This window comes from Osmerus eperlanus, chromosome 3 (assembly GCF_963692335.1).
Source record: "Osmerus eperlanus chromosome 3, fOsmEpe2.1, whole genome shotgun sequence".
Taxonomy (NCBI): domain Eukaryota; kingdom Metazoa; phylum Chordata; class Actinopteri; order Osmeriformes; family Osmeridae; genus Osmerus; species Osmerus eperlanus.
The window spans coordinates 18,391,246-18,398,748 of NC_085020.1; the positions used below are offsets into that span (position 1 = coordinate 18,391,246).

General features: G+C 43.7%; 1 protein-coding gene across 7 annotated transcripts in view; it reads left to right on the forward strand.

Moving 5' to 3' along the window:
- The first annotated feature begins 305 nt into the window (after window positions 1–305).
- Window positions 306–7,503, forward strand: part of LOC134017653 (BCL-6 corepressor-like) — a 29,309-nt gene continuing 22,111 nt past the window's right edge. For 5 of the 7 annotated variants that reach the window (XM_062457555.1, XM_062457550.1, XM_062457556.1 and 2 more), the window contains exon 1: window positions 306–1,061. The gene's annotated coding sequence lies outside the window, so the exon portion shown is untranslated. Of the gene's footprint in view, window positions 1,075–7,503 lie in introns of all 7 variants that reach the window. The other 2 variants (XM_062457551.1, XM_062457552.1) reach the window with 2 other exon arrangements.

The window sequence follows — 7,503 nt, forward strand, 5'->3', positions numbered from 1 at the left end:
CCTCTGATGAATTAAAAGTAATGTCATTATTACTTTCCATGTAGACTAAGCTATATCAACACTAATTGAATAATCTGAGCAAATGAATACCGGTCAGTTCTGAGTTGACGACTTGAGCCTTATGATTTTTTAGCACAACCATTCAGCGCCATATTCACTCTTTGGTCATCAAACTCCGACGTACCTTACAATGTTCAGATCGAAATATATTTTTATTTGTGTGTGTGTGTGTGTGTGTGTGTGCGTGTGCAGCAGCAGCCCATGTGTCTGTGTGTGGACTACGTTCGCGCGCGCGTGTGACGGTAATTGCGGTTCCCCGACTGGCCTTCTGGGTAGAGACTGCGCGAGTTGGAGTAGACAGTCGATCGGTTCACGGCAAGCTTTCACACTCATCATCCCGTTTCGCACTCCCTCAAGCTCCCGGCGTCCTCGTCTCAAAACAGAGCTGTCTAGTTTTCGGCGGATATAACACGGAAAACGAAACATTACTGGACATTCTCTGAACACAAGAATTGTCTCGAGAAAATGGACATGGAAAGACGAGCCTAGATAAAGCCTTTTGTAACGGCGTGCTCCGATGAAACCCAACATGGCGCTGCTGCGAAGTACGGGAGAGCTGAATATTTTTTTTGAGTATACGCGGACCTCACCACCTGTATCTTTGAGCTCAATCTGACAACGAAGATACCAACCCATGGGAATTGTAGTTATTATGGTTCATTTGACAGTTTTACCCAATAAAGGTTTGTATCTAAAGGGATTTTCTTTTGCCATGCCGACCTGGTGACATTTGTGCTCATTTGAAACAGCACCGTCAAGGGAGATTGAAGGAATAATAACTGAAGATATCTGATGTGTGTCATGGCAAGTCATTAAACCGGGAAAGAGACTCATTTTATTTGGAATGTTTGTTATTTAAGGAGAAGTCCGTAGCCCACTGCCTACGGATATCGCGTAGCCTAAACACGGATTGTTGCTTGGAACAGTTAAGAACTTGGAAAAACAGGAACCAGGCGTGAACAGCTTTCAGTCGACGGTTGGAAATAGACTCAAATATCCAGGTAAGACAAATAGGTGCATAAAACAGTTTTCCTTTAGTTGTGTTATACTATCATAAGCTATGGCTCACCCTGTAGCCCAGTCCCATCAGTTAAGAGAACATTATGCCTATTGTTGGTATCACAACTGCAACCTATTGACTTTTCTTCTAAACGAAATAGTTTCCATTCCGATCGTGGAAATAGTCATTTCAAATTCCACCACGCGTTTGGTGGAGTCCGCTTAAAGTGTGCAAGACAAGCGAAAAGAATCGGGCAGGGTCCAGAATAGCTCATAGGGTGGTCTTTGTGTGTTTCGGCGGGGCAGTGGCATGCGGTTGATAAATAACATGGCTTTAATTATTCGGCTCTGAGCTTGGTGACCAAGGCCGCCCTGTCAAGTGGACGAGTTAGAAGTGACGACATGCCACCTGGTCAGTAAATGGACGAAAAGCGATCAAATTAGTTATGGTTGAAGTCCTAATTTCTCTACAATATTTTTGGGATATGCGGTCATGTTTGTTTTACGGAGATGGGCAATATGGTTAACATTAACATCTTGTAGGCGTGCGCGTCTCGTGTCTGCGCTAAACAAGGTTACGGAACCAGCCTCGCCCTGAACTGATTCTGTTCGCACACGGCTCAACACAGTTGGAGGAACCCCCGCGCCCCCGTTTGTTTGTTTTTGTGTGTGCGTGTGTGCGCGCGCGCGCGTTTTTGTGCGTGTAGGGTTTATGTGCGCCCCGCATGCGTTGGCTGATTTGTTTACCTCATGTCTGAAGAGCGTCTGTGGGAGGTGGATCTGTCTCTGAGGGCCCAAATGTGAGATTTGAGTAGGTCTAATCTGAATGCCGCATCACTGCCCGTACAGACGATGCACTAAAACAGTTCCATCCTTCACCATGTCTTTCAGTCCGGGTTTTGTCTGATAAAATCTAGCATAGGATATCCTACATTTCACGGACTGTATAATTAATGTGTATCCTGGTTGGCTATAGATACTCCCGTCATATTTCCAATTTTTGGAGGGTGTATGTCCTATGTTGAAATTGCCCACGGTATGCAGATACAGAACAAGCTTCCTTTTCTTGACCAGTGCTGTATCCTGGTTAAATAAAGGTTAGAGAATCTGCGAGGGACTGATAAAGCGCTAATTGGGAAACGCGCGGGATCGATCTTTATCTCATCGGCAATTTGGTCCAAGCATAACTATTTAAAGCCCAATATTTGCCATGTAAGATAAGAACTTACCAACAGGCTGTAAAGGCAAATATTTAACGGCCAGTTTTGATCGATAAATCTGTAACTGTAGGCTATATTGGGGGAAACCTATAGCCACAGCCACAAGCCACATGCATGCCATTAACTGGATGTATGTAGACATTACCTTGTTAATTAGGCTATGCATTACTACATGAGTTCATGACTACACTTTGCCATACAATATACTTAAGTCATAAACGGATGCATTAGATTCTGGTCTCGATTTAGCATATTTATTAAAAGGCAAGAAAGTGCACTAGTGTTGACACGTTTCTTGGTTTAAAGTAGATTTTTGTAAAAATAAATATACGGCTGCTGATTCTGGATCTGTCACATAAAAAAACTTGAGCAGTGGGGGAGAAAAACCCTCCTTGAAGTCCATGGCAATGTCAGTCTGCAGCCTGGGGTTTTATTCTGTCTTTAATGGGTCTTGCCAGTGTGACAAACTCTGTGTGGCTCTCTGCGGGGTGATTGAGACATGATAATCTGCTGCGCTGAAGGGGCAATTCCACGACCTCCATTTTCAACCCATTAACCAGAGTTTGGTTGCGTTGTAATCTTCTGAGATCAATGGGATTTGTTGGGGGAATCCGGGCCTATACCCAAAGATGTTGTCATAATCTGCTTTGACCAAGCATAAATGTAACCACGTTTTGAGATCCTCTGACGTGTTTGAAACAAGGTATACTACAAATGGATACAAGGAAAATACTGCTTTAATTAGGCGTGATCTGCATAACTACAGTAACGACAATTGCAGTAGCCTTTTGGTCATTTGCTAATTGCTCCCATTGGGTTTAGGAAACAATTCCTTAGTGGTGGTGGCGGCGTTTCTCTGTTGTCGTCGGGTGAGTAAAACCACAATCTCAACACTGTGGAGTTCTTGGCTGCCCATGCGAGGTGCGTGTGTGAACAAAAGCGAGCGCCCTACAGAGCCTGGAGAGATTGGGTTTCGACATGCTGCACAGCTCCCGGAGGAGACGTCACAGCTTGATTGAAGCTGCGCTGCGTCCAGGTCTCCCGAGACCTTACGCTGAAACGGGAGAGCCTTTTTTTCCCTCTCCGCCTCACAAAGCTTTTTGTTCCGCTGAGGTTGGAGCACACGGATCACTTCCTTGCAGAGAGACGTGTCATGGCCCCCCGCCAGCAGATGAGTCTCGCACAGAGAGGAAACCACTGAGACTCTTCGACTGTTCTCAGTTCACAAGAGCTGTATCCATTATTGAATAAAGTTGGTTCATTTTATTTAGTCTTGCAAATAAGATTGCGCATGGTGCTTCAGACTGATGGGAGAGGGGCTATTTTCAGCCAGGAATCACAGTAGCATACAGGCCCATGCATGTCAATCATGTTACTTCAGATTATAATTTGATCAGAGTGAGAATGACATCGCCACCTCGTTCTCTCTTGTCTTTGCAGGCCCAGTCTTGATCAAGCAGCCCCATTTGTTTTACTGGTCTACCGCCCTAGGCAGCTGACAAAATCTTACTGACACTGCTTCGCACATCACCTGAGCGGTTTGTGGTTGTAGCGGAGGGGTGGGGTGTGGTCTCCTGTATCAGACAAGTCCAGATATATTCCCTCAAAACAATTAAGATAATACAAAGAATGGAATGTTAGACAGTCGTATGCTCCTTCAACCTGTCACTCAGCGCTGGACACAAGTGGGTTCTTTGAAATTTGAGAGGCCCAAGACGATGCGTTAGTTACCAGGGTTATAATATGAACCATCCAGTGCCAATGCAATACCCTGCAGTATTGCTCCTATGCTTTTTTTCAGGGGGGGTGGTAGACCTAAATTCAATCCATTTATTTTCAATGAAAGTCATGTGACTGGCCCCGCAAGGCAGTTATAGAGACCTGGCAGCAACAGGTAGCCTAGCAAGAGAAGCAAACCTTATTCCATGCATTTGTGAATTTGCATTTGTGATGAGCAACGTCAGTATGTTGCCAGTCAAAACTAAACTAGTTAGCATTACGCAGCTTGCACAGTTTATTCAAGGAAGTAAATGTTATTCCCAGCACCACACGGAGCTCCTCACGAGGACCGAATTGGTGAATTCACGCACAGGTAATCAGGCAATCAGGTGTAAATACCAAGGACAACATTGCGCGAACATTAGTCGCAAATTAACTGAACTTTTGAGGCAACGAGCAATAAACACATTTCCTGTGTGTGTGAAAAAAGCTTTATCTCGCACATATATATTTCTTTTAGGGGGGCAGGAGGTCGTTTTGGGGGGGCGGGCCACCCCTCCAAAACAATGGTAGGGGAAACGCTGCCCTCTATTTACCAAGGCAGAGTCAAATACCCTGCCACCAGTCTATATTCTGTCATGGAGTTGATATGGCCTATTTTAAATGGTATTTGATGTTTGTTGCATGGGGGACTCTTACACACATCTCAATCTCTACAACCAGCTAATGGTACATAAAGGGCCATTTAGTCCTGATTTGGCACGCGATGAACAGGCCCAGTTCAGCAGCCGTCGCCAGGCTCTAGAGACAGCACAGGCCACATAACATCGCTGTTGTTGGCCTCCTGCTGTCTGTGGGATTGTTTCACATACACAGACTTGCATACGGCTGTGTGGCGGGCAGGCAAGGCGCAAGGCCCTGTTTCACTGATTGCAAATAATGTGACAGCTGCAAACCACTGTCCATTCGTTACTTTTTCTCGTCGTCAGGTCATGGCTTTCTCCACCAACAGCCACCCCTTCTCCACTGGGGCTTTCTCCTTCTGACAATGGATACAGTGTCCACAATGTAGACATTTAGCCTAGGCCTACACGTTAGTCACAGTTTCAGCTCATCACTTTTAATAGGGAAGTTCAGTTTAATATTGCCAAATGACTGTCTAGATACTCATTCAATTGAAGTGGCTTTATACCATGAGTCTCAAACTCAAATTGACTTGCTGCTATTGCTGGTATTGTCATCTCATAGGAGGGCCACTTCAATATGCTACAACAAAGTTCTAATATCGGCTTTATACTTTTGGCGTGCACATGTGATTGGTTGACAACCATGATATACTCATATCCAGGGTAAAACCTTTTCACAGTTTGATTAGAGATATTACTGCACATCCACATGGATTATACGTAATAAAAACATTAACATAGATCGTAGAAGTGGAATGTAGATCAAATTCCCAACTGAAAATAATGTCTCCACTTCATGTTGTTGTGCTGCTAGTTAGCTAGCCTGCATTTCCTCCACAAAGAAAACCCTTTGAAACAAACTGATTCAAACAACAGTTGGTATACTGTGCCAGTGCAGTCACTCAACACTGGACAGTGGCAGTGTCTGGGCTGGGATTGCGATATGAAAGTCACAAGAGGCTTTAAGCATGGTAAATAAGCTTTTTTATATATTTTTTATCTGGCTAGCATAACCGGTTTGCTGGAAATTTGTTTTGTTGAATTGCCAATTGAAATGTTGTCCAGCATGTAATACAAGTTCATTCATGGCTAGGTACCTAGCTAGAATTTAACTTTCTTAGCAGAGAGGAACGTCCGGGAATGTGTTTTGTATTTATTTTAAGAATGTACTTTTTATTTCAATTGTGTATAAAGGGCTAGTTTGATTTGGTTTGAAACTAGAAAACATATTTAGTAAAAAAAAAAAAAGAATTGCGGATGGATTATAAAATGTTTATATTGTATATATCATATGTTGGACGGTGGGAGGGAAAGGGGCCTGGAAATGGCCCACGAGCCGTCAGTTTGAGACCCTTGTTTTCTACAATGATCGCAGTTTAAGGGGTGTTTTTACATTCAGCCTAAAATGTCAGTTAGGCTCTCGAGTTGAATATTGCAGGAAAAGTATAATCTTTTTAATAAAATGTATTAATAGTGTTGTTATCACTAAGGAAACCTGCATTGACATTTTTACAAATTAGCAAAAGTAGTGTAGTGCCTGTTGATGGCACCATTTGGCAGCCAATGCTAAGGTAGCAGTGCCCTTTAGCGGCTCCTGAGAACCATGGCGCCATTGCTTAACGGGTCGATCTACTGACGGCATTCAATTTAATTCCTTTATTTTGTCAAATGTTCCTAAATATCAAAGCTACATAGCTATCTATAGTTGGATAACTACTGCCTCGTTTGTATAATTGAAGCATCACATTCCTGGTTCCAATTATTAAACATACAGCACGTTTGTCTTTCTGTATCAAAGTAGATTAGGTTTGAAAAGATTTGCAAGTGCAAAACTGTATCTAAGCGAGAAATAAAGATTTGTATCTTCGAAACCCAAATTTGAAAAGCACAGAATAGATCTGCATGCGTGCGCCTTTCAATTCTAGAGATCACACTTTTGGCCTCATTGTTAGATTTGGGTCAAAAAGATTTTAAAGCAAGGCCACGCCCATAGCTCTCCCAAGTTACACCCACCAGTGTGCTGATTGGACCAGATCTGGTCTTGCATGTGTGTTACGCGTGGCTTCACGCCATGCTCATTTGCATAAAGTTGACTTGCGCTTAACCATCATACTAGAAAGTATGAGGCGGAATTGTCCGCTAGGTGATCCACGCATAGAGGGGCTTCACTGTGTCAGTGGATCGCAGCATTTAAGGTGCCACTGGAGCAAAGCAAATTGCTACAGTTCACCAGAGCAATCACCCATTTTATGCCCTGGAGGCATGTCTATCACATCTACTCAGTTTGGTAGTCTAAAGAATGGAAGATGTCACAGTTGTAGTCCATACCCGTTTCAAGGCCAGATTTGCAGACTTCAGTCAGACGAGGTTTAGGTATATGTACAAACACATTGTTGCGTAGTGTGTGCATTAATCCTTGTACTTCCCCCACCCCCATCGCTGCAGAGATTATCCTGCGTCACACAGCTTTTTGTTGTTGCCGCGGCTCGAATTTCTGCGCTCCAGAGTGAGCTGGCAGAGGGCCAGAGACAAAGGGCGTCCGGCTCTAGCTTGTGGAACCCTGAGCCTGGTTATCACCGTCTTCTCTTACAGGTATGCACAAGGCGGAACTGCAGTGAGAGTAGTTAATATTTTTGTTCTGTTTAGTGTTGTAACCTAGACTATAGGCTACATATTATTTTACCATGACCAGTCATATCCTTCTTTCACTAGATCTCGTGCTTTTCATCCCTTGTCACACACTTTCTCTAACTTACACAGACACACTCTCTCACACACATACACACACAAACAGAATCAGAACGGGCCTCTGATCATAA